This window comes from Somniosus microcephalus, chromosome 6, assembly GCF_052327205.1.
Source record: "Somniosus microcephalus isolate GS21.2 chromosome 6, FLI_Smic_1.0, whole genome shotgun sequence".
NCBI classification, from domain to species: Eukaryota; Metazoa; Chordata; class Chondrichthyes; order Squaliformes; family Somniosidae; genus Somniosus; species Somniosus microcephalus.
The window spans coordinates 73,931,667-73,959,441 of NC_140992.1; the positions used below are offsets into that span (position 1 = coordinate 73,931,667).

General features: G+C 44.1%; 1 long non-coding RNA gene across 1 annotated transcript in view; it reads right to left on the reverse strand.

Moving 5' to 3' along the window:
- Positions 1-24,875, reverse strand: part of LOC147115804 (uncharacterized) — a 73,846-nt gene extending 48,971 nt beyond the window's left edge. Inside the window, exon 1 of the long non-coding RNA XR_015078590.1 lies at positions 24,651-24,875. This is a non-coding gene — a long non-coding RNA (uncharacterized LOC147115804). The remainder of the gene's footprint in view (positions 1-24,650) is intronic.
- Between the last annotated feature and the right edge of the window lie 2,900 nt (positions 24,876-27,775).

Sequence of the window (27,775 nt, forward strand, 5' to 3'; positions counted from 1 at the left end):
GGCTATCAAGGCAATGTGTAATGAAGATATACCCCTACAACACAAGGTGGACAACTTCTTGTTTGCCTACCGGAATGTGACACATGCAGTTACCAACCAAACTCCAGCCATGATGTTCTTCAATCGAAGACTACGCTGCCGCTTGGATTTCGTTAAGCCAAGCATCCGAAGAGATGTGGAGAACAGGCAGTTTCAGAATATGAATGAAAGGCCGACCAGGAGTTTTAAGGTAGATCAACCAGTTTTGGCCCGGGACTACCGCACTGAGAAATGGCAGCCAGGAACGATTTGTACACGGCAAGGACCTCTCATGTATACCGTGGACGTTGGAGAGAGCATGCACATGAACCAAACAACGACATTGATCCTGACTCAACCTTGCCAGAAGAACCTGATACCCCAAAGAGGCGTTATCCAGACAGAATCAGGAAGCCTCCTCAAAAACTGAACTTATAATTGCTTAAACTTAACCAATGTATCTAGCAACCGTAATTGTGATTGTAATTAGTTATCATTTAGTTGTTAAATGAATGTTATGTACTGTTTATCTAAAAGGGGAGGAATTGTTGTGTATGTACCTTTAAGAGAATAACTGGTCTCAGACTGCAGTACCGGCAGTGACCACCCCTGTATAAAAGGCGCTAGTGAGCCTCTGTAGTTTTAGTTTCCCGATTGACTTCAATCAGTAAAGACTTGTTTTGTTCAACTCCTGCTGTCCGTGTCTCGATCATTCACGGACATAATACCTCCCTCCCCCCCTCCCTCCTCACCCTCTCCCCTCTACCTGCGAGGGATCACCAGAAGCGGCAGAGGTACTTAAACAGCAGCCCGAGGCAGCGAGGCCCAGAGCCCCGAGACCGGAGAGGCAGCGGACCTGCGAGGGATCACCAGAGGCATACCAATCCAGGTTCCGGGAGAAAGGTAAAAAGTAATCCAAGTGTGATGTCAGCAGGAAGCAGGTAAGTGATTGGTTGGTGAGTATTTCTCTCTTTTTTAAACTTTAACTCTGTTTTATAGTTTCTAAGGACTCTCTGGTGTAGCGGGGACTGTTGGTAAACTATTTAACTGTAGTGTAATTAGTGGGATTGGTTGATTTAATTTAAACTCAATTAATTAAAGGGTAAGTCATGGCAGGAAAGCCGGGCCCCCTGATCTGCTCCTCCTGCGAGATGTGGGAACTCAGGGACACTTCCTGTGTCCCTGACAACTGCATGTGCAGGAAGTGCACCCAGCTGCAGCTACTGACAGACCACATTGCAGCGCTGGAGCTGCGATTGGATGCATACTGGAGCGTTCACGATGCTCGGGACATCGTGAATAGCACGTTTAGGGAGTTGCACACACCACAGGTAGAGGTTGGACAGGAAGAAAGGGAACGGGTGACCAACAGGCAGAGTACTAGGTGCAGGCAGGTAGTGCAGGGATCCCCTGTGGCCATCCCCCTCGCCAACAGATATACCACTTTGAGTACTGTTGGGGGGGATGGCTTATCAGAGGAAGGCAGCAGCAGCCAACTTCCTGGCACCAGGGGTGGCTCTGCTGCACAGAATGGAAGGAAAAAGTGTGGTAGAGCTATAGTAATAGGGGATTCAATTGTAAGGGGAATAGATAGGTGTTTCTGCGGCCGCAAACGAGACTCCAGGATGGTGTGTTTCCTCCCTGGTGCAAGGGTCAAGGATGTCTCTGAGCAGCTGCATAACATCTTGGAAGGGGAAGGTGAACAGCCAGTTGTCGTGGTGCATATAGGCACCAATGATATAGGTAAAAACTGGGATGAGGTCCTAAAAGCGGAATATAGGGAGTTAGGAGGTAAATTAAAAAGCAGGACCTCAAAGGTAGTAATCTCAGGATTGCTACCAGTGCCACGTGCTAGTCAGCGTAGAAATAGAAGGATACTTCAGATGAATACGTGGCTAGAGGAATGGTGCCAGGGGGAGGGATTCAAGTTCCTGGGACATTGGAACCGGTTCTGGGGGAGGTGGGACCAGTTCAAACTGGACGGTCTGCACCTGGGCAGGGCTGGAACCGATGTCCTAGGGGGAGTGTTTGCTAGTGCTGTGGGGGAGTGTTTAAACTAAAATGGAAGGGGGTTGGGAACCTGAGCAGGGAGACAGAGGAAAGGAAAACAAGGATAAAAGCAAAAGATAGGAAGGAGAAAAACAAAAGCGGCAGTCAGAGAAATCAACGGTTTAAATCAAACGTGGCCACAGTAAATAATAATTCTAATACGTCTAAGAGCGTTAAAAAAACAAGCCTGAAGGCTTTCTGTCTTAATGCGAGGAGCATTTGTAATAAGGTGGATGAATTGGCTGCGCAAATAGAGGTAAACGAATATGATTTGGTTGGGATTACGGAAACGTGGCTCAAGGGCGGCCAAGACTGGGAACTCAACATCCAGGGGTATTCAATATTCAGGAAAGATAGGCAAAAAGGAAAGGGAGGAGGGGTAGCATTACTGGTTAAAGAAGGGATTAACACAATTGTAATGAAGGATATTAGCTCTGATGAGGTGGAATCTGTATGGGTAGAATTGAGAAATACTAAGGGGAAAAAAACATTAGTGGGACTGGTATATAGACCTCCAAACAGTAAGGCGGAGGTTGGGGATGGCATTAAAAGGGAAATTAAAGAAGCGTGCAATAAGGGCACAGCAGTCATCATCAGTGACTTTAATCTACATATAGATTGGGCTAACCAAATTAGTAACAATACTGTGGAGGAGGAATTCCTGGAGTGTTTACGGGATGGATTCCTGGACCAATATGTCAAGGAACCAACCGGAGATCAGGCCATCTTAGACTGGGTATTATGTAACGAGAAAGGATTAATTAGCAATCTTGTTGTACGAGGCCCCTTGGGTCAGAGCGATCATAATATGATCGAATTCTTCATTAAGATGGAGAATGAAGTAATTGACTCAGAAACTAGGGTCCTCAATTTAAATAAAGGAAACTACGATGGTCTGAGGAGCAAGTTGGATAGGATTGATTGGGGAATGGCACTCAAAGGGTTGACGGTGGATAGGCAATGGCAAACATTCAAAGACCGAATGGATGAACTACAGAAGTTGTTCATCCCAGTTTGGCATAAAAATAAAACAAAAAAAGTGACTCAACCGTGGCTAACAATGGAAATTAGGGATAGCATAAGATCCAAGGAGAGGACATACAAATTGGCCAGAAAAAGCAATAATCCTGAGGATTGGGAGCAGTTTAGGATTCAACAAAGGAGGACAAAAAGATTAATTAAGAACGGGAAAATAGAATATGAGAGTAAGCTTGCAGGGAACATAAAAACTGACTGTAAAAGCTTTTATAGATATGTAAAGAGGAAAAGATTGGTGAAGTCAAGCATAGGTCCCTTGCAGTCAGAATCGGGGGAATTTATAATGGGGAGCAAAGAAATGGCAGACCAACTAAATACATATTTTGGTTCTGTCTTCACAAAGGAGGACATAAATAACCTTCCAGAAATACCGCGGAACATAGGGTCTGATGAAAGGGTGGAACTGAAAGATATCAGTATTTGTAGGGAAATGGTGTTAGGAAAATTGATGGGACTGAAGGCCAATAAATCCCCAGGGCCTGATAATCTACATCCCAGGGTACTTAAGGAAGTGGCCCCAGAAATAGTAGATGCTTTGCTGGTCATCTTCCAGAACTCAATCGACTCTTGAACAGTACCCATGGATTGGAGGGTAGCTAATGTTACCCCACTATTCAAAAAAGGTGGCAGAGAAAAAGCAGGGAATTATAGGTTGGTAAGCCTGACATCGGTAGTGGGGAAAATGCTAGAGTCCATTATAAAAGATGTAATAGCAGCGCACTTGGAAAGCATTGGAATTCTCTGCCACAGAGGGCGGTGGAGGCCAGTTCATTAAATATATTCAAGAAAGAGTTGGATATATTTCTTGAGGCTAAAGGGATCAAGGGATCTGGGGAGAAGGCAGGGACAGGGTACTGAATTTGGATGATCAGCCATGATCTCATTGAATGGCGGAGCAGGCTCGAAGGGCCGAATGGCCTACTCCTGCTCCTATCTTCTATGTTTCTATGTTTCCCCCCTCTCCTCCCCTCTCCCTTCCCCTCTCCCCCTCTCTCCTCTCCCCCTCTCTCCTCTCCCCCTCTCCCCGCCCCCCCTCCTCTCCCCCCCCCCTCACCCTTCCTCCCCCTCTCCTTTCCCTCCCTCCCCCTCTCTCTCCCTCCCCCCCCCCCGTCTCTCCCTGATTTCCTCTCTCTCCCTTTCCTCAGAGCCTGGACGCGGTGACCCGAAGCCCCCGTGTGCGGATCAGCGCCTCAGGGCCAGCCCGTGCGTGGCCTGGAATGTGAGGCCCAGCCCGACTCACCTTAGCTCAGGTCCCACTCTGGGCCGCCGCCGCCGACGTTCACTGCGCTCGCTGTCTCCCGCCCCAACAGCCTTTACCAAGATGGCGGCAATGGCTACACTCAGCTCCGTTCCGCCCGCCAGCCTTTACCAAGATGGCAGCGATCGCGGGCCGCTGGTTTGGAATCGGGCCCAGCGGGACAGGCGGTGCGTAGCTCGGGTGTGGCTGGCGAGGAAAGGCTGAGGCTTCGAGGCCTGAGGCCTGCAGGCAGCTCATCCACCGCCGAGGGGGGGGAAAGCCCGAGTCCCCTTTGCAAATGGATTTTTTTTTCTTTTAAAACCAACTTTTTTTTTGCTGGAAATCTATATTTCATATCATTTAATCCCCATTACCATTTTTTTAGCTTGAGGCCCGGCAGGTGTTTAATGGCTGCCGCTCAGCTCCCGCTCTCGCTGTGGTGATGAAAAAAATGGCGGCGAAGTTTGGGGAGGCTGCAGGATTAGGTCCCACCCATGACGCACCGATTTGTCAACCATCAGGTCACTGAACTGTAGGATTGGTCCACCATCACGTCATTCAATGCTAATGAGCGGTAGGATTGGTCAACCGCTAATGAGCGGATTTTTGAACGTTTTTTGTCTACTGTCCGAACAATTTTTGTCTGACCAAAAAGTAAATATGCCTATTAGACTCCCCTGATCATAAGCTTTCTTTTGATATAACATGCGTGTAGGTACGCTCTATAACTTTTGAGTGTATAGCGGACAGACAAACAAACCAACTCTTTTATATATATATATAGATTATGGGGTACCTTATCGAAGGCCTTTTGAAAATCTAGATAAATTACATCTACTGCATTACCATTGTCTACCCTCTCTGTTACCTCTTCAAAAAATTCAATAAGGTTGGTCAAGCAAGATTTCCCTTTTGAAATCCATGCTGACTATTCATTATTATACTTTTTGTTTCTAGATGTTCTTCTATTCTCTCCTTTAGTAGGGATTCCATTATTTTTCCTACCACCGATGTTAAGCTGACTGGTCTATAATTCCTTGGACATGTTCTATCCCCCTTCTTAAATATAGGTATTACATTAGCTGTCCGCCAGTCCACTGGGACTACACTTTTCTCAAACAAATTATTAAATATGTGTAGTAGTGCCTCTGCTCTCTCTTCCCTAGATTCTTTTAAAATGCGTGGATGCAATTCATCTGGACCAGGGGTTTTATCCTCTTTGAGTTAGATTAGTTTATTTAATATATCCCCTCTTTATATTTTAAATGCACTTATATCATTCCTCATCTCATCATCCAATGCCATGTCCACCTGTTCTATCTCCATGGTAAATACTGACGTGAAATAATGATTTAATATTTCTGCCATCTCCTTATTGTTACCTGTGGTATTGTCCTATCTATCCCTTAATGGCCCTATTCCCATCCCAACCTTTTTTTATTGATGTGCCTGTAACATATTTTACTATTTTGTTTTATGTTCCTTGACAATTTAATTCATTGTTCCTCTTTGCCTTCCTATTTGTTTTTTTGACTTCTCTCCTAATCCCTTTGTATTCTCTCTTATCATGCTCTCCTCTGCTGTCTATGTACTTAATGTATGCCTCTTTCCTTACCCTCAATTGTTCCCTTATGTCTTTATTCATCCATGGAGTCTCATTACTGTTTAGTTTGTTCCTTCCATTTAGCAGAATATAATTTACCTGCACTCTGTTGAATGCCGTTTTATATGTTTCCCATTGTCATTCTACACCATTGTTTGCCAATATTGTTACCCATTTTATCTTCTCAAGTTCTATTCTCAGCACTTCAAAATCAGATTGTCTCCAATCTATTAACCTGTTTTTTGTCATACTTATGTCCTTCTCTATTATCATCTTAAACATATTATATTATGGTCACTATTGCCTATATGTGCCCCTACTTTTACTTCTCTTATCTGCTATGGCTCATTTCCAATAACTAGATCCAATAGCGAATCCTCCCTTGTTGGGATTTTTACATATTGAGTTAGGAAGGAGTCCTATAGACATTGTATGAACTCTATTCCCATATCCCCTTTACCTACCTCTTCTGTCCAATTAATATTGGGGTATTTCAAATCCCCCATAATTATTCTTCTATGTTTTTTACTCATTTCTCTAATTTGTCTGTATATTTCTTCCTCCATCTTCCTTCCACTATTAGGTGGTCTGTAGACTATGCCGGTTAGTGTGATTGAACCTTTATTATCTTTTACCTTGATCCATATGGATTCTATTTTTGTCTTGCTGATATCTACGTCAATTTTTCTAGTGTCATTATGTTATCCCTAATAAGTACAGCTACTCCACCTCCCCCTTTTCCCTCACTATCTTTTCTAAATATTTTAGGCAATGTTTGATTCCCAGTCCTGATTTTTCTGTAGCCATGTCTCAGTAATCCCTACTATGTCTGGTTCCTCCTAACACATGTTTGCCTTCAGCTCCCCTGTTTTATTACAGTCACTGTGTGCATTGCTGTACAGACAGTATAACTCATTTTTAATAGGATTTCCTCTCATTTTATATTTATCCATCTTTTTAGACTCCTGTTCCATAACTCTATTTATTCCCTTGCCAACAATGTCCTCCCTTACTTTATTCTTTCCTGTGCTCACTTTTCCTGTTTTATTTATTTTTTCGCTGCTTATATTTCTTGCAGATCCCTCCCCCCTTCTTACTAGTTTAAAGCCTTTGCCACCTCCCTATTTACCCTTTCCGCTAGGACATGGGTCCCATCCTTGTTCAGGTGGAGCCCGTCCCATTGGTACAGCTCCTTCCTGTCCCAGAACTGGTGCCAGTGTCCCATGAAAAGGAACCCTTCTTTCTTGCACCAGTCCTTTAGCCATGTGTTAATTCTCCTGATCTGTCTGCTTCTATGCCAATTTGCATGTGGCTCAGGCAATAATTCAATAATAGGTTATGTGTATCATTGTCTGTCTGATGGGTATTTAACACATCACTGTGTATTAACATTTTGTTTTTTTTTGATTTTGGAAGATAAAATTCCACTTCTAAGTCTCCAGCTATATTAATCTCAAAATGTACATAAAAATTGTTGTTAGTTTTACTGTAACCCGCCCGATGGGATACTGATGGGATCAGGTCAGCCACCCTTTTTACACCCTGCCCCATTATACTTTCCATTGACTTCAATGAAAGTAAAAACAGGTGGCCAATCCCATCTCATCAGTTCTCCGTCAGGTGGTTTTTGTTAAAATTAGCCTCATTATCTTTTAATGTTACATTCAAAAATGTCACTACTACAATTAATAACAATTGTGTAGGTGCTTACACGTAGTTTTATTCCATTATTCACATACATAACTGCATTTTTAATTATCCTGTTTTCTTTTGACTGATACACAATAGCAGGCAGCCCCTGTGAAAAAAATATCCATTGAATAATGAAACTGCAATGACCCGGAATTTGTGGTTGCAATGATGGCAAAACTGTCAGTGTTTGCCGTCATTACAACTGTGAATCTGACAGCAAATTCTTGAGTTCGCACATGCGCAGTTAAATGCGTAAATCCAGAAGTTGTTGTCAGTTGTTCCCTGCTCCTTCACAGGGCTCGCTGTTAAACTCCCTGCAGCCGGAAGTCAATTGAAATCTCTGAACTGATGAGAACTTAAGCTTTTACGCTGGAGTATCGCTCTTAAAATCCCCTGAAAAAGTTAAGTCTTTTTGAATGAGGTGTAACTGGGTTTTTAATGGTGTACTGAGTCATAATTACTGCTGAACAACTATTCTGGCCCTGAAAAACTAATTTTATATTTGTGGAATGTCAAAATTTTCCATTATGATAAAAATTCCATGTTTTTTTATAATACTTTTAAAAGTTTGTTTATATTTCAGCTTCTACATTAATCCCATGTGTATTTCCCAATCTTTATTTCGCTCTCTGTAAAATTATTAAAAAGTGAAGGATAAAACCTGCCTTTTACTTCCTAGTTTGCTGTCTTTGAGAATTCTTCAGTGTGATTGGCTGCTTAGCTAGCTTGATGACATCACTGCTGCAGGATGCTGGAGATCCCTTAAAGTTGGTGTCAGATTCACATTCACATCGGGAGAGGTGAAATTGATACCACAGAGATCGCTAGATCATTGTGGGCAGCTTTCTTAGAGGTCAGCGGCAAGTGCCATCACTTTGCCACTGACCGCAAAATCCGGGCCATTGTATTTCAGAGAAACATAGAAAAATAGGAGCAGGAGTAGGCCATTCAGCCCTTCGAGTTTGCTCCGCCATTCAATATGATCATGGCTGATCCTCTAGCTCAGTACCATATTCCCGCTCTCCCCATACTCCTTGATGCCTTTTGTGTCTAGAAATCTATCTATCTCCTTCTTAAATATATTCAGTGACTTGGCCTCCACAGCCTTCTGTGTTAGAGAATTGCACAGGTTCACTACCCTCTGAGTGAAGAAATTTCTCCTCATTTCAGTCCTAATTTCCTACCCCATATCCTGAGACTGACCCCTCGTTCTAGACCCCCCAGCCAGGGGAATTTCTCTGCCTGTTTTAGGGCATGACAAAGAACATTACAATATGAATTCCTGTTAACATGAAAACAATTTTTTTAATTATACTTTTCTTAAGAGAAATTATTTTATAACATCATCTTGCAGTAATTCCTTTTTAAAATTATTTTATGCCAATTATGAATTAAATGTGCAACTCTGCACTCTTAATTTCCAAGTAACTGGATTGAGACTGTCTAAATAATTTCTGACAGAATGCTCAGCAAACATCAGAGGAAAAAATAGACTTGCATGTCTTGGTTGGGTTAAAACCCAGGGTGAAAGGATAAAAGTTTGATCTTCAGAAGTGGTCTTGAAATTGGCAAATGACAATAGGCAGATGATAGTACCAAAACTCTGGGAGTCCAGTTTTCAAAATCTAACGTTGTCTATTCACAGTCATACTTCTGTCCTAATGAGTTTTTCATTAAAGTATTTTCAGAGCCTTCATGTGGATTTGAAATGAACCCAAGTGTGTGCTGGATTCCAATGCTAATTAGAGCCTAATGACATGAACAGCGCATCAATGTACCAGGCACACAATTCCCATGCCAACAGAAACATTCACATGACTGTGCTTGTAGAGTATCCCACTGCTTGATGACTTTCACAGGAAAAACACAAAAGAAAAAAAATAGCCTTATGATCTGCATCGGGTCACTGGGGAGATGAAAAGGCCTTTGAATATACTTTTCCACTTTAACAAAAAGTATGAAAATGTATTTTCTGTTGTGTGCTGTGCTGTACCCTGTGGTAATATTGAAACTGAACCGTGTTACACTGAAATGTCCAATTTATTTTTTAAAAATCTATATATTGTACATCCGTGAATGTTCCACTGTACTGTGACACCAAAACTCGGGAGGAAGTGTGTTTTGCAGAGGCATGGTTTGAGATATTTAATGTTAATTGTTTAACTGCCAAGTGACGATTAGGTAGGATACTAACCATTCAAATGAAATACTGCAATCTGGGTATTCAGATACAGCTTTAATTTGGTATTAAATGATTAGCAAATATAATACACCAACTTAGCTAACAAAGAACAACACAGCAATAATGACTCGAATTTTGCGGTAGAAATAATGGTAAGGCTATTCGTGATCACCGTTACTAAAGAGTAAATTGGACAGCAACTTCCAAAGACTGCACATGCGCAGTTAAATGCTATACCATTGGACAGAGTATTAATCAAGAAATAATAGGAGCTTGCAACACAGGTAATGCAATAATCGTGGAGAACTTTAATCTTCATATAGACTGGACAAAGCAAATTAGCAAAGGTAGTCTGGTGGATGAATTCAGGGGATACATTTGAGAACAATACATTGTGGAAGCAACCAGGAAACAGGCTATTTTAGATCATGTATTGTGTAATGAGACAGGGTTAATTAGTAATCTCATATTAAAGGATCCTCTAGGGAAGAGTTGTCACAATATGATAAGTATTTCACTCTCAAACAATGTGAAATTCTAAGTCTGAAACTAGAGTCTTAAACTTAAATAAAGCCAATTACATAGGTACAAGGGGCGAGTTGGCTAAGGTAGATTGGGAAATTAGATTAAAAGGTATGATGGTAAATAAGTAGTGGCAAATATTTAAAGAAATATTCCAAAATTCTCAATGAATATACAGTCAATTGAGCAATAAAAAATCCACAGGAAAAGTGAACCATCCGTGGTTAACTAAAGAAGTTAAGGATAGTATTAGATTAAAAGAGGCTTATAATGTTATGAAGAATAGTAGTAAGCCTGAGGACTGGGAGAGCTTTCGAAACCAGCAAAGTATGTCCAAAAAATTGATAAAAAAAGGAGAAAATAGAATATGAATAAATAGCAAGAAAAATAAAAACAGATTGTAAGAGCTTCTACAAGTATGTAAAAAGGAAGAGAGTAACAAAAGTAAGCCCTTTTGTTTGTCCCTTAGAGGCAGAGACAGGATAAATTATAATGGGGAATAAGGAAATAAGCATACCAAAAATAGTGGAGAAGCACGGGGCTAATGAGAGAGTGAGGAAGTTAAAGTAATTAAGATCAGTAGAGAAAAAGTACTTGAGAAACTAATGGGACAAAAAGCCAACAAATTCCCTGGACCCAATGGCTGATACCCTAGGGTTCTCAAAGAGGTGACTGCAGAGATAGTGCATGCATTGTTTGTGATCTTCCAAAATTCCCTAGACTCTAGAATGGTCCCAGCAGATTGGAAGGTTGCAAATGTAACCCTGCTATTCAAGAAAGGAGGGAGAGAGAAAACAGGGAACTACAGGCCAGTTAGCCTGACATCAGTCGTCGGGAAAATGCTGGAATCCATTATTAAGGAAGTGGTTACTGGGCACTTAGAAAATCATAATATGATTAGGCAGTGTCAACATGGTTTTACAAAAGGGAAATCATGTTTGACAACCTTATTAGAGTTTTTTGAGAATGTAACTAGCAGATTAGATAAAGGGGAACCAGTGAATGCAGTATATTTGGATTTCCAGAAGACATTTTATAAGATGCCACATAAGGTTGTTATGCCAGTTAAGGACTCATTGGGTTTGGGGAAATATATTAGCATGGATAGAGGGTTGCTTAATGGACAGAAGACAGAGAGTAGGGATAAACGGGTCATTTTCAGGTTGGCGGGCTGTAACTAGTGGGGTGCCACAAGGATCAGTGCTCGGGCCTCAGCCTTTTACAATCTATATTAAAGACTTTGATGAAAGGACGGAGTGTAATATATCCAAGTTTATTCATGATACAAAGCTAGGTGGGAAAGTAAGCTGTGAGGAGGACATAAAGAGCCTGCAAAGGGATATAAGCAGGTTAAGTGAGTGGGCAATAAGTTGGCAGGTGGAGTATAATGTGGGGAAATGTGAGGTTATTCACTTCGGTAGGAAGAGTAGAAAAACAGAATATTTTTTTAAATGTTGAGAAACTATTAAATGTTGGTGTTCAGAGAGATTTGGGTGTCCTAGTACAAGAAACACAGAGGGCAGGATTTTCCCTGCGGAGGTGGGATGGCGGCGGGAGAGCTGGACGGCGGGTTCTGGTCCCACTCCCATCTGCAGCCGCTCTCGGAAAATGATTTTCCGTAGATTGGCCTTGTTAAGCCCGCCCTGCGGGGATCCCAGACAATTAATAGGAAGCGGGTCTGATGACGTCATTTGATGACGTGTCATCAGCCGGTTTCCTTAAAGGGACCACGGCCACATTGTTTTTGACAGTTGTGCTCTCAGTATTCTGCAGCATTCAGGTGCTGCAAACACTGACAAGCACTGCACGGAGGTACAAGGCTACACCCAGGCTCAACGCAGCATGGTTGCACATTGCACAGGAGCATAAAAGCAGGGATGTCATCAGGAGTCCCTGGCTGCAGTGGCGCAAACCTTTCAATGATCTCAGTGGATCACAAAACGTTACTGCAAAGCCACACTCAAACTCACCCTGTTGTGCCTCTCATCACATCCCCATCAATCTGCCTTCTGTACCCTACTCCTGCACATCCTTACTCACACCAACTTACCTTGCACCTCCACCCATCCCTCTGTATCTACATCCCATCTCACTAGCCACCCCTCACACACACACTCATCCTAGTCCAATCATACTAACTAACAAGGGTAGGCAATTGGGTGTTGTTGTGTATGTACCTTTAAGAGAGAACTGCTTTTATACTGTAGTACCGGCAGTGACCACACCTGTATATAAAGCCGTAGCAGGCTTCTGTACTTTCAGTTCCAGCATACCCTCTGTTCAGTAAACACCTGTTATTACCGTTCTCCTGCAGTCCATGTGTTATTGATACGCGGACACTACAGTGGCAACGAGCAGGTTCAAACTCACCTGCAGTACTGCATCACCTCACGGGGATCCATCCCTGAAAAGAAGCTTCTTGGAGGTCAAAGCCAGAGCAACGGGCGTCGACCGTGGGCAACCGCCCAGTGATCCATCAGAGTTCAGAGAATCGCAGGGGAAGCTGTGGAGAGCTGGGCTTGGTTATCCAGTCAAGGTGTCCCAGCAAATCGGGCTGGTAGCAGGTAGTGCGCTGACCCTTCCTGGACTGCGGCGGGCTAGAGCTCGATCGAGCGGCTCTGCAAGGGGGCCGAGCAGCGTCGTCGGGAAGAAAAAGAGAGAGGGTGGAGCCCACAGGGCACGGCCAGTACTCAAGAATCGGGCAGGGTTAAAGAAAATAAAAAAGGGGAAGGAAAAGAGACGCGCAGTGGACAGCGTCGAAGAAGAATAAAACTAAGAAAATTAATTAACAAAAGAGAGACGCGCAGAAAGCCGCGGGGCACCGCCATTATTAGTTAGAACGCTAGGAGCAGCATTGGCAGCAGGGGGGGGGGGGGAAAGAAGGAAAAGCGCGGGAGGCGCCATTTTAATCCATTGGGGAAGAAGGAAAAGCGTGGGAGGCACCATTTTAGACCACCCAAGGTGCCGAAGAGTGGCAGCATCACTGCTTTCGACAATGAAATAGAAGACTGGACCACGTATGTGGAAAGAATTAAAGTGTACTGCAAGGCAAAGGAGGTGGCCGATGAAAAGAAGGCGTCGGTATTATTGAATTTGATGGGCGCGAGAACATACGGCCTATTGCTGAATTTAATTACCCCAGCTAAACCAATGGAGAAAAGCTTTGAAGTGATTGTCAATATCTTACAGGAACATCTAAACCCTACACCGCTGCCGATAGCAGAAAGATTCAAGTTCCATAAAAGAAACCAGCACAAAGACAGTAATGCTGACTATCTTACGGAACTATGCAAGTTATCAAAACACTGCCAGTTCGGAGCAGGACTGGCAGATACCTTAAGGGATAAGTTTGTCTGCGGGCTCCAGAGTGAAGGAACCCAGAAACGACTACGTTCGGAAAAGGACCTTATGCTAAAAAAGGCCTTCAGCGTTGCAGTATCCTATGAAGCAGCAGCACGGGGAGCTGCGGAAATACAACACAAACCGCAAGAATATAGCACCAATGAAATGGCATATGGAGCAGAAAAGTGCTATCGCTGCGGCAGAACAACCCATGACCAGAAGGATTGCTGGTTTAAGGACAAAGTATGCAGGCAATGTGGAAAAGTGGGACACATAGCTCGAGTCTGCAGGTCGGGAAAGAAAACCAATACTAAAAGAACTACTAAGGAAACATATAAGAAAGTACAAAAGATGACGGACAGTAGTTCAGAAGAGTGATAATGACTCCGGGAGCAGGAGAATAATTTGTCTAAAGTTACACAATGTGATCGCAAAGGAGGATCACTGAACCATTTGGGTCACCCTCATGATAGCAGGGTCCCAAGTAAAGATGGAATTGGACACAGGATCAGCCCTAACAGTCATGAATCGATGAGACTACGAGCGGCTATTCTCACACATACCCTTGAAGGACACGTCCATTGTCTTGAAGACATATACGGGGCAAAAAGTCTAGCCCAGAGGAAAAATAAGGGTGCCCGTTAAATACAACAGCAAGGAAACACAGAAACTGTATCTATATATACTACAAGATGGAGGACCACCATTATTGGGACGTGAATGGATCCGAAAAATACAATTGGATTGGCATTCCATTCAGGCGCTAACTGTGGTTGACAAAAAGGATGACGACGTCACACCTGGACGACTGTCAAAAATTCTAACTGACGCGAAAGAGGTGTTCCAGCAAGGACTTGGGACTCAAAGGCGTAACGGCAACGATAAAAATTGAAGATAACGTAAACCCCAAATTTTTTAAGGCCAGACTGGTACCGTATGCGATCCGCCCAGCCGTCGAAGCAGAGCTGGAGAGTCTGGAGCGTTCGGGTGTGCTGTCCAAGGTGGACTGGGGCGAGTGGGCCACACCCATCGTTCCTGTAATGAAGAAATCATTGAGCAGCACGCCTGGGGAACCGAAGAAGGTTCGCATCTGTGGGGGCTTTAAGGTAACTCTGAACCCAGTCCTTCACACAGTACAATATCCACTTCCGTGGATAGAAGATATTTTCGCCTCACTATCTGGAGGGAAACGCTTTACGAAGATTGATCTGGCCCAAGCGTATCTACAAATGGAGGTAGAAGAAGCATCTAGAAAATACCTCACGATAAGCACTCACAAAGGTCTTTACCAGTACAACCGACTGGTATTCGGGGTAGCATCAGCTCCGGCTATTTGGCAGAGGGCGATGGAACAAGTCCTGCAAGGGATCCCGGGGACCCAGTGTTATTTGGACGACATCCTGGTTACGGGCGAAAATGACAGTGAACACCTTGCCAACCTGGAGCAGGTGCTCACTAGATTACAAGAATATGGGCTACGAGCCATCCACCCCAAATGCGAGTTTTTCAGGAAACAAATCTCGTATTGTGGCCACGTGATTGATGAAGAGGGGTTACAAAAGTCCCCAGACAAGATTGAGGCAGCAGTCAAGGCTCCAGCACCAGAAAATGTGTCGCAACTGAGGTCGTTCCTCGGGTTGGTGAACTACTACCATAAGTTCTTGCCAAATTTGTCTACAATTCTGCACCCACTGAACACCCTGCTGCAAACTGGAGTAGCATGGAAATGGAGTGATGAGTGTAAGCGTGCCTTTCAGAAATGTAAATGCCTAATCACTTCAAAAGAAGTATTGGTCCACTACAATCCAACACTACCGATTCGATTGGCATGTGATGCGTCTCCCTACGGCATTGGAGCGGTGCTGTCGCACAAATTCCTTGACGGTTCAGAGAGGCCAATAGCCTTTGCGTCACGCTCGTTAACCTCAGCCGAGCATAACTACGCCCAGATTGACAGGTAGGCTCTCAGCCTGGTGTGGGGGGTGAAGAAGTTCAATCACTATCTGCACGGGCAGAAATTCACCTTACTGACTGATCACCAGCCTCTTGTCTCCATTTTTAACCCAAAGAAGGGCGTTCCGGTGATGACGGTGCAATGGCTGCAAAGATGGTCCCTTTTTCTAGGGGCACATCAATACGACAGAGTATAAGGGCACGAAACAGCATGGAAACGCTGATGGGCTGTCGCGCCTGCCGCTGCCTACGGTGGAGGAAGCACCTGCAGCGGACCCTGTTGAGATATTCCATTCGACCAGTCGAATGTCTACCGGTTACAAACTCAAGTATAGAGAAGGAAACCCGAAATGACCACTCTCTCGGGTCTATGATTTGACGGTGAAGGGATGGCCAGCACATGGCGACTCACTGTTGCCAGCATTCTCGTCAAGGAGAGAACAGCTGTCAGTGTGCCGGGGGACCTTGATGTGTGGATCCCGAGTGGTAATTCCACCCAAGTTGAGAGATAGAGTGCTCAATGAGCTTCATGAGGGTCATCTGGGAGGGGTAAAAATGAAGAGCCTAGCCAGGGCATTTGTGTGGTGGCCAGGAATCGATAAAAAAAAAATCGAGGAAATGACCAAGAGATGCACAGGATGCCAGAAAGTCCAAAACGCTCCACCACAGGCCCCGCTACACCCATGGGAGTGGCCCTCATCTCCATGGCAATGGGTACACATTGATTTTGCTGGTCCATTTATGGACTCAATGTTTTGAATCGCCGTGGACACACATTCGAAATGGCCAGAGGTCATCAAAATGTCCTCCACCACCACGGAGAAAACTATTGCAGTCCTACGGACCATCTTCGCCAGGAATGGCTTGCCAGAACAGATTTGCTCCGACAATGGACCACAGTTTGTGTCCGAGGATTTCCGGAGGTTTTTGAGGAATAATGGGGTAAAGCATTACACATCCACCCCATATCATCCAGCCACAAATGGATTGGCTGAGAGGTTTGTACAAACCTTTAAAAAAGCAATAAAGGCGATGTATAACGACAACATACCACTGCAACACAAGGTGGATAATTTCTTGTTTGCTTACCGGAATGCAACACATGCAGTCACCAACCAAGCTCCAGCCATGATGTTCTTTAACCGAAGGTTAAGATGTCGCCTGGATTTGCTCAAACCAAACATAAGAGATGTTGAGAATAAGCAATTCCAGCACATAAATGAGAAGCCAACCAGGAGCTTCAAGATAGGGCAACCTGTCTTGGCCCGCGACTACCGAACAGAAAAATGGCAGCCAGGAATGATATGCACACGGCAGGGACCACTGATGTACACAGTGGACGTTGGAGCGAGCATCGTGAGACGCCATGCTGACCAGGAACAGGAACAAGTCAAACCCATACCACGAGCCTGCACACCTGGTGATGAACCCGAAGTACAGATTGCATCTACCTCAGAATCAGTGGTATTGGAAGCTGACGAACCAACCAATGACAATGAGCCAGAATCAACTCCGCCGCAAGAACAGGATACTTGAGAAAGGCGCTATCCAGACAGGATCAGGAAGCCTCCTCAAAGACTGAATTTATAAATGATTACTTTCAGCTGATGTATTATAGTACAAAGAAAATTATAATTGTAATTAGTTATTATTTAATTGTTAAATGAATGTTATGTACTTTTTATCTAAAAGGGGAGGAATTGTTGTGTATGTACCTTTAAGAGAGAACTGCTTTTATACTGTAGTACCGGCAGTGACCACACCTGTATATAAAGCCGTAGCAGGCTTCTGTACTTTCAGTTCCAGCATACCCTCTGTTCAGTAAACACCTGTTATTACCATTCTCCTGCACTCTGTGTTATTGATACGCAGACACTACAGGTGTGTTATGTAATGTTCATGTAAATTTTCTGGTAACGTGTTGTCAAACATTGAAATCTTTATTTTCAACACTTTGCCTTAGTATACAGATCTGTGTTCACCTTTGGAAGTGTCTTTGTGAGTTGTAGTGAATGGTTAGGCATAACGGTATCCCCCGCAATGGTGATGAGTGTGAAAGGAACGGCTTGGTCATTGTAGGGATGCTTTATGTGCTGGTGTGAGGTGGTGTTACCAACCTGGCACATCATGTGGCAGCCAGGGTGTACAGCGTCAAGTGAAGTAAATCTGGCCATGGTGATGCCATCGCTGGCCTCCCAGGCAGCAATGTGGTCGGGTGCTGATGCCTTGTGTCCTGTGCAGCATCAGGTGATTGCGCAGAAGGTAAGTGTTGTTGTTGGTGATATTGGTATGCCTGGTGATGTTGGTGTTAGGGCTGATCGTGGAGGGGTTCAGAGGACCAAGGTGATATTTTTTCAAGGGCACTGATTTTGCTGGAAGAGATGGCAGCTGAACTTGAGATGGTAGAAGCGATCTGTCGATGGCGAGAGAGCTTGCTCCAAGGGGGTGACAGTGCATATAGAGTTAACACCACACACTGACAGCCTCCAGACAGATCAAATGTGCTCGCCAAATCCTGAAATCAGACACCTCTGACATTTGAAAGTGAACGTATGTGACAGTTCAGCTTTTATACTGCAGTTGCAGCTGTGAACTATGCAGCTCACTGCTACTGCCGACATACTTACCCGAGGTGATCTCCGGACAGCGTGAAACCCATTTAAAATGCGGTAAAATAGGAAAAGGCTGTCCAAATAGCAATTAACATGCATTTAACAAGGAGTTAAGGGGAAAATTGGGTTGCTATGCGCCTCCCGTTAGCGCCCAAGGGGGCGTCAACAGGGTGCAAAGCCTCTAGCGCCCGGGCGCGGTGCCGCTAACACCTCCCGCGAAATTCAGTGGGAGGTTAGCAGCAGCGGTAGCCAGTAGTGCCCCGCAGCACTGCGCCTCCAGCGATGACATCATCGGTGTGCACAGCGCCCCGCTCGCGCCCTGGCTGCAAACTTCGGCCGCGCCGCCTGATGTATCGCCGGACGTTTGTGCAGCCTCAGCGGCAGTATTTAAAGGGCCAGGTGTCAGGCGGCCATTTTTTTTTTCTGGCTGCCTGCCAGCACCTGCCCCCTTCCCCTCTTTCATTCAAGGTGCCGGCAGGGTTGCTTTCCCGGCACCCTGCTCCCTGGTGGTCCAGCAGGGCCCCAGTGCGCGCAGCGCAGTGCTGCGCTAGGTCCCTCTCCTTTAATCAGGGGGAGGGATGCCTGCAATACTACGGTGCTACGTGCTGACACGCGTGGTGCTGTTGCATGTAGCGACGCGATATTCAGTGTTAGTGCCCCAGGAAGGAGGGAGGAGCACTTCCAGTAACGCCCCGCCTCCTGCCTGGGGCGCTACCACTGAATTTACGACGCAGCGGCGATAACTTTTTCAGGGCCCTAAAAGTAGCACACCGGTGAAGTCAGCACCCCAAAGGGGGCATCACTGAATTTTTCCCTCCAAGTGTCTTAAATCCCTTACCCACTGCTTGGTGTTGGGTCTGCTCTGAGAACACAGACGTGATACTCTTGAAACTAACACAGAGGTGGGATCGCGGTGAGTTGATAACCCACCGTCAATCATTTTGATTTTAACAGCTGACCCGCCTCCGAACCCGCCCTCTGAGCGCTGGCAAAATTGCAGCCAGAGAGCTAGCATGCAGGTACAGCAAGCAATTAGGAAGGCAAATGGCATGTTGGCCTTTATTTCAAGGGGGTTAGAGTACAAGAGTAAGGAAGTCTTGCGACAATTGTGCAGGGCTTTGGTGAGACCACACCTGGAATACTGTGCACAGTTTTGGTCTCCTTATCTGAAGAAGGATGTACTAGCCTTAGAGGTGGTGCAACAAAGGTTCCTAGATTGCTTCCTGGGATGAGAGCGTTGTCCTATGAGGAGAGATTGAGCCTATACTCTCTGGAGTTTAGCAGAATGAGAGGTCATCTCGTTGAAACATAAGATTCTGATGGGGATTGACAGTGTAGATGCTGAGAGGTTGTTTCCCCTGGCTGGAGTATCTAGAACTAAGGGCATAGTCTCAGGATAAGGGGTCACCCATTTAAGACTGAGATAGGGAGCAATTTCTTCACTCAGAAGGTTGTGAATCTTTGGAATTCTCCGTCCCAAAGGGCTGTGGATGCTGAATCATTGAGTATATTCAAAATTGAGATAAATAGATTTTTGGACTCCAGGGAAATCAAGGGATGTGGGGCTGGGCAGGAAAATGGAATTGAGGTTGAAGTTCAGCCATGATCTTATTGAATAGCAGAGCAGGCTCGAGGGGCCATATGGCCTACCCCTGCTCCTAATCCTTATGTTCAAACTGGAGAATGGATTTTAGAATGCATCTAAGATCAGTATGTTTCTAGTCTAACAGACAAAAGAGCAATGCTTGATTTAATTCTGTGAAACAAAGTGGGACAAATAACTGATGTGGAAATAGGAGAACAATTGGGAAATAGCGATGACAACATAGGTAGGTTCAACGTAAGGATAAATAAAGGATAATGAAAAGTCAAAGATGAGAGCATTGAAGTGGAAAATGGCATTGTTCAGCAGCATAAAAGGGGAACTGGCCAAAGTTAACTGGGCAATAATATTAACAAACAAGTCGACTCAAAGTCTAGAGTTCCATGAATAAATAGAGAAATTATAACTAAACTGAAACTTAAAAGGAAGGCATATTATAAAGTTAAGGCAAACAATACTAAAGATAATCATGAGGAATATAGAAAGTATAATAGGGAAATACAAAGGAAGGTTAGAAGGACTAAAGGGGAATATGAAAAAAAAGGGATCAAAGAGGAAGTCTAACTCTGGAGGTTGAAGGTATGGCAGAGATGTTAAAGAAATAATTTGTATTGGTATTTACAAATGATGGTATAAGTGAGAATATAGCAGTACTACAGAAACATATAGAACAAATGCTAGGCATAACTATAGAAAAGGAATCGGCTCTGGAGAAATTAGCAGAATTTAGCATATATAAGTTATTGGACCTTAAGGGCATGCATCCTTAGGCTTTTGAAAGAAGTCAGAAGAGATTAGAGAGCTGCTGGCCACAATTTTTCAATCATGCTTCAATATACAAATTGTGCCATTGAAATGACACACAGCCGATGTAATACTCTGGAAAGGACAGAAGGATTATTCAGGTAATTAGAGACCAGTTAGTCTAATGTCAGTTGTGGGCAACTATTAGAATCCATAATTCGAGATAAAGTTGGTGAGCATTTGGAAATCCATAAGTTAATCAAAGCCAGCCAGCAGTGATACGAGAAAGGCATCATGTTCAACAAATCTAAAAGAGTTTTTTTAAAGAAGTAACTGATAAGATAGATAAAGGGAATGCAGTCGATATGCAGTGGTATATATGGATTAAAAAAATATTTGATGATGGTAATGCCATTGAATGTCAATGGGTGGTGGCTAGACTCTCGCTTGTTGAAGATAATCATTGCCTGGCACTTGTGTGGTGCGAATGGTACCTGCCACTTATCAGCCCGAGCCTGAATGTCATCCAGGTCTTGTTGCATGTGGGCATAGACTGCTTCATTATCTGAGGAGTTGTGAATGGCACTGAACACTGTGCAGTCATCAGCGAACGTCCCCATTCCTGACCTTATGATGGAGGGAAGGTCATTGATGAAGTAGCTGAAGATGGTTGGGCCTAGGACACTGCCCTGAGGAACTCCTGCAGCGATGTCCTGGGGCTGAGATGATTGAGCTCCAACCACCACAACCATCTTCCTTTGTGCTAGGTATGACTCAAGCCAATGAAGAATTTTCCACCCGATTCCCATTGACTTCAGTTTTACTAGGGCTCCTTGATGCCACACTCAGTCAAATGCTGCCTTGATGTCAAGGGCAGTCACTCTCACCATGTTTGGACCAAGGCTGTAATGAGGTCTGGAGCGGAGCGGTCCTGACTGAACCCAAACTGGGCATCAGTGAGCAGGTTATTGGTAAGTAAGTGCCGCTTGATAGCACTGTCGACAACACCTTCAATCACTTTGCTGATGATTGAGAGTAGACTGATGGGGTGGTAATTGGCTGGATTGGATTTGTCCTGCTTTTTGTGGACAGGCCATACCTGGGCAGTTTTCCTCATTGTCGGATAGATGCCAGTGTTGTAGCTGTACTGGAACAGCTTGGCTCGAGGCACGGCCAGTTCTGGAGCACAAGTCTTCAGCATGATAGCCGGGATGTTGTTGGGGCCCATAGCCTTTGCTGTATCCAGTGCGCTCAGCCATTTCTTGATATCACGTGGAGTGAAACGAATTGCCTGAAGACTGGCTTCTGTGATGGTGGGGACCTCACGAGGAGGCCGATATGGATCATCCACTCGGCACTTCAGGCTGAAGATGCTTGCAAATGCTTCAGCCATGTCTTTTGCACTCATGCACTGAGCTCCACCATCATTAAGGATGGGAATATTCTTGGAGCCTCCTCCTCCTGTTAGTTATTGAATGGTCCACCACCATTGATGACAGGATGTGGCAGGACTGCAGAGTTTTGATCGGATCTGTTGATTGTGGGATTGCTTCGCCCTGTCTATAGCATGCTGCTTCTGCTTATTAGCATGCATGTAGTCCTGTGTTGTAACTTCCCCAGGTTGGCACCTCATTTTTAGGTACGCCTGGTCCTGCTCCTGGCATGCTCTTCTACACTCCTTAGTGAACCAGGGTTGGTGCCCTGGCTTGATGGTAATGGTAGAGTGAGGGATATGCTGGGCCATGAGATTACTGATTGTGGTGGAATACAATTCTGCTGCTGCTGATGGCCCACAGCGCCTCATGGATGCCCAGTTTTGAGCTGCTAGATCTGTTCTAAATCTGTCCCATTTAGCACAGTGGTAGTGCCACACAACACGATGGAGGGTGTCCTCAGTGTGAAGATGGGACTTCGTCTCCACAATGACTGTGCAGTGGTCACTGCTACCAATGCTGTCATGGACAGATGCATCTGTGAAAGGTAGATTTGTGAGGACGCGGTCAAGTAGGTTTTTCCCTCGTGTTGGTTCTCTCATCACCTGTCACAGGTCCAGACTGGCAGCTATGTCCTTCAGGACTCGGCCAGTTCGGTCAGTAGTGGTGCTACCGAGCCACTCTTGGTGATGTTTTGTGCCCTTCCTACCCTCAGTCATTCTTCCATTGGTGTTCCACATGAAGGAGTACTGATTCCTCAGCTGAGGGAGGGCGGTAGGTGGTAATCAGCAGGTGGTTTCCTTGTCCATGCTTGACCTGAAGCCATGAGACTTCATGAGGTCCGGAGTCAATGTTGAGGACTCCCAGGGCCACTCCTCCCCGACTGTATACCACTGTGCCGCCACCCCTGGTGGGTCTGTCCTGCTGGTGGGACAGGACATACCCAGGGATGGTGATGGAGGATTTTGGGACATTGGCTGAAAGGTATGATTCTGTGAGTATGACTATGTTAGGCTGTTGCTTGACTAGTCTGCGGGACAGCTCTCCCAATTTTGGTACAAGTCCCCAGATGTTGGTGAGGAGGACTTTGCAGGGTCGACTGGACTGGGTGTGCTGTTGTCGTATCCATAGCCGGTACCAAGGTCGATGCTGGGTGGTCCGTCCAGTTTTATTCTTATTATTGTTTCTTGTAGCGGTTTGTTACAACTTAGTGGCTTGCTAGGCCATTTCAGAGGGCAGTTAAAAGTCAACTACATTGCTGTGGGTCTGGAGTCACATATAGGCCAGACCAGGTAAGGACGGCAGATTTCCTTCCCGAAAGGACATTAGTGAACCGGATGGGTTTTTACGACAATCCAATAGTTTCATGGTCACCATTACTGATACTAGCTTTTTAATTCCAGATTTATTTTACTTAACTGAATTTAAATTCCCCAGCTGCCGTGGTGGGATTTGAACTCACGTCTCTGCCTTCTGGCAATCCAGATCCATTCAATAAGCTGTCTCACAAGAGGTTTTTTAGAAAACTTCAGGCGTATGGTGTAAGAGGAAAGGTAGCATCATGGATAGAAAGTTGATTGATCGACAGGAAACAAAGTTTCAGGGTAAATGGGCATTGCTCAGACTCCATTATCCCAAGGATAGATGCTTCTTCAGAACCTAATCCTGATTTGCCAGAAGCTGTATGTTATGAATTTAATAACTTGTGAGCTGAATTTAATTTCATATTATCATTTCACTTTAAATGACACTGAACTCCTTCCATTGTCTGAAATACCAAAAGGTGCAGAAAGGTCACACAGTTAATTTGCATTAGTTCTAGCATTTGTCAAATTATAGTAATTTCAACCAGCATCCTCTGGATGCCTTAACATGCCACCAACAGTAAGTTGAGATATAACAAATTGTAATATGTCTAACACACCTTTACATTCCACACTCTAAATATCTGTTCCAAAAATTCCTCTCCCTACAGCACTTTTACAGCCAAACCCCACATATTTAACTTCTTAGATGATACAAAAAGTATGTTAAGGTACACCAGAAACAAAAATGCAGCCTAAATCTGAATTCAATCTAACACAAGGGAGTGGAGTCAGGTAAGGTCTAAACTCTAGATTTAAACTAAACAAGTTCAGTACTGTTCCAATGTTTATACCTATAGTATTAAGTAACCATAATTGCATTTGAACTGTTCCCCCATGAATCCAAGGGGACTAACTTTTGACTGCCAGCTGCCTGTTTCTCACCTGAAAAATGGGCAACCACCAGAGAAAAATCTGGTGAGGACGTGGATAGCCATTTTGTCCACCTGATTCAATTTTGAGGACGCCCTTTAAATGGGTCCACAGCACGCACGCCCAAAACCGGTGGGAATTTTTTTTTGAATATGTAAATCAGGGTCCTACATTCATTGTAGGAACCTGATTGAAATATTCATGGCAAAATGGGCACAGCATACAAACTGCATGCTAATCCACCATTTTCCAGGCATTGGAGTCCGCCCAGAAAAGGTAGGATTTTCCTTTTCTGGGGGGATTTCAGTGTAATTCACAAAAAACCTCCAGATTACTCTAAGCCCGTTCTTGCCGCACACCCACCACCACCCCCAAAAGACCCTACCTCTCAGCCGGATCTGTGCAGAAGCTGGTCAATTTACTGAACTCCAAAACCGGTGAGCTGCAGCGGAGCAACTCTTGAGATTTCAGTTTAAACGAGAGCAATCGTCATACTCCTAGCTAATCATGAATGCATAGTGTATAATCATGGAATTTTGCATTTATATTTAGCACTGCTATTAAATTAAACTGTGTGCATGGAAGACTTATATATAATAAATTATGTAAATTTGGCAGTACTTTAATCAATCTTCTTATCCAGCTGATGCTGTTGCATGGAGTTTGGTGGTTTTCCCACTAAAAGTCACAAGTGAATAACTTGCTGATCAGTGAACTTTTTAAAGGCGATACATGGATCGCAGTCTCTGTACATGCTGTGGATTTTTTTACAAAGTTCATTCCTCTGCCACAAGTTTCGATGGATAAATTTGAGTATTTTTTTTTAAACTGTTACGTCATAGATAGTTGAATGGTTTGTGAATGTCAATATGGATCAGGTTTAGCCTAAATCTTCGACTCTGCTTTCATTCAGAGCTTCATTCATTTACCGTTGTTCCAACAATAATCTGTGTATTACAACTATTCTACTTAGAAAGAGAATTGTATCGTGAAAAAAAATTGAATGAGCCACTTTACTGATTAACAAACCAATAGTCTGCATGAAATGAACAAATCAGTTACTTAATTATTTTTAGATGCATCAATCATCAGATTTGTTATTTTTACATTGGTGAAATAGAATGTCCATGTTCACAGTGACTGTAACAGTCATGAATACAGAACACATTCATTCTTGAATTAATTTTCAGGGACGGTTCAGTAAAATTATGATTTTACAAATGATTTTGCAGAGCCTAAATATATCCCAACCAGCATCTGCACAATTAACATTTTCTTGACGATATGTGAAGCCTTCCGTAGGATTACATTCATTTATTTTTTCAAACAGGAAGGCGGCATTTTTGAGAGCCCTTGGCATGACAGCTGGCAATATCATGAGATTAGTCAAATTTATTTTAAGTTAACAGATGAAACTGCTAATTAAGGATTAACATTTAAATATTTTAGTATTTATTTATATTTGATTGGGGCACTGTTGAAAGTTTCATTTAAATATTTATAAACATTTAAGGCAACCATCTGCATTAAAAGGATTATGCAGGTTGGATAAGTATTTTAAGATTAACTGGAACTTATTAGCCCTGATTGTAACCCAGCTCGCCCGGCGTGAATAAGGCAGCTAGTTAAAATGGTGGCAGGGGGGTTCGTGCCGTGTTCCTGACACATTCCCGCCCGCTGCAATTTTAACCAAGGAAATTTCAGGAACAGAAGGGCCACTCATCCCAGGCAGCCGGCTGCCTACTTAATATGTTGAAGTCATGGCTCCACAATGTCATCAGCGCTGCAAAACGATTTTTATTTGAAATCATGGGAGGCCCGCAAAGCACATAACCTGTCAACAAAACCTAGCGCGAGGCAGCAGATTGGCCAGAAGTGGCCAACTTAAGTATTACCATTTTATTTTTGTGAAGTGCTGCCCCAGATCCTGCAAGGAAGCCTTGGGCCTTCCCAGCCCCGACCTTCCCTCTCCCTCCCACCACCGGAAGCTCTTTGGAGGTCCTCCACCCTCTTAGCACTAACTTTATGTCAAGCACCATTCCCTAAGGTCATCGGCAGCATCAGCCTCCCGACCGATTTCCATCTCTTGCCTCCCGGATTTGATGTCATTCCCACAAGCTTCGGGTGGGACACAGTGTAGACACATTTAAATGAGACCCATGAGTTGAAATAGTCCAAGCCTTTCACCAATGTATAGGCATTGGAAGAGGCTTTAAGGCATCAGGCTTTATGTCACGCTCAGAAGATACAATGACATCTGTGCCCACTCCTTGCAGCCCACTGCTGCTAGACACAGGTTCAGAGGAGTTACTGACCGGTGTCAGTACAGACCAAATAATTCTAACCAGGTCTTGCAAACCTTGTGAATGTGTCCATTTCAAAACAGCTATAGCAGCAGCATTAGTTGTCACACCGTAAGCCATCAATGTCCTTATACGATGTTCATCACATCTTGATACTACAGAATCTTCCTAGATTGTTACAGTTTTAAGGATGTTCTGCAGATCAAAGGAACTTCCCATAATATGTTGCAGATGTGGTTTGTGGACTCCAATCCATTTGTCCATCATCTCAACCAGGTGCTTGGAAACCGTCTCTACTGCCTGCATATTAGATTGATACTTCCTTTTCATAGCTCTTTAGAAGACTGAGATTTGTTTCCCCAGGCTCCACAGCCAAGGGCAGTCATTTCTCCACCCTCCATGAAGGAACAGCGTTATCTTCCTCTTTCAATTCCAAGTCCACAGTCCCATTGATGCTCAGTGCTTCACCCAGTGATAGTCCTTCTGATTCACTAGCTACTTCCTTTTCTCTATGCTAATATATACACAAATAAAATGTTACAGCATAGTTGGTGAAAAGGTGGCAGCAGTTGAGGCTTTGGTTCTGGCATCTAATTCCCCAGTGGAAGTGCCTGTGTGGTCAACATCATAGCCAAACTTATCATTCAGAGCACCCCCTATGATGTGAAACACAAAGGAACTTGCTTCACTGTGCACAGTCTCCAACTGCAGGCTTTCCCATCGGTTTTCCTGTCTGCCTGCCCATGATGTGCAGTGTCTGCTCTTTATGTGTGCTTCGGGTTTTCAGTGCTGATGTTCCTCCATTGGCTGTATTTCATTGGCATTGGTTGCAGCCCATCTTTTCTTTTGTAGGGAGAGAAGACAATATTAAGGGCATGTGACTGGCATAGACACTTAACTCTGTATCAGTGCATGCATCAATGATGATAAGATATGGAGGTACATTGTTCCTTTAAATAAAATGTTCTTGAAGATTAACAGTGGCTCTTGTGTCAGGCAATGTGAGTTACTAGAGTGGTTTTGATTTAGAAGGTGCTTGAGTGTTTGCAGAGACTGCCCTTTGTATAATTCAGTTCCTCAGAAACCCAGGTGCTATGAGAGGTAAAGTGCTGAGTTAAGGCTGTCTGACTATTAGGGGACATATATTACTTTGGCCACCCTTGTGAGGTCATTGAAACCTATTCTACACTGTTTGCCAGCTCTTGGG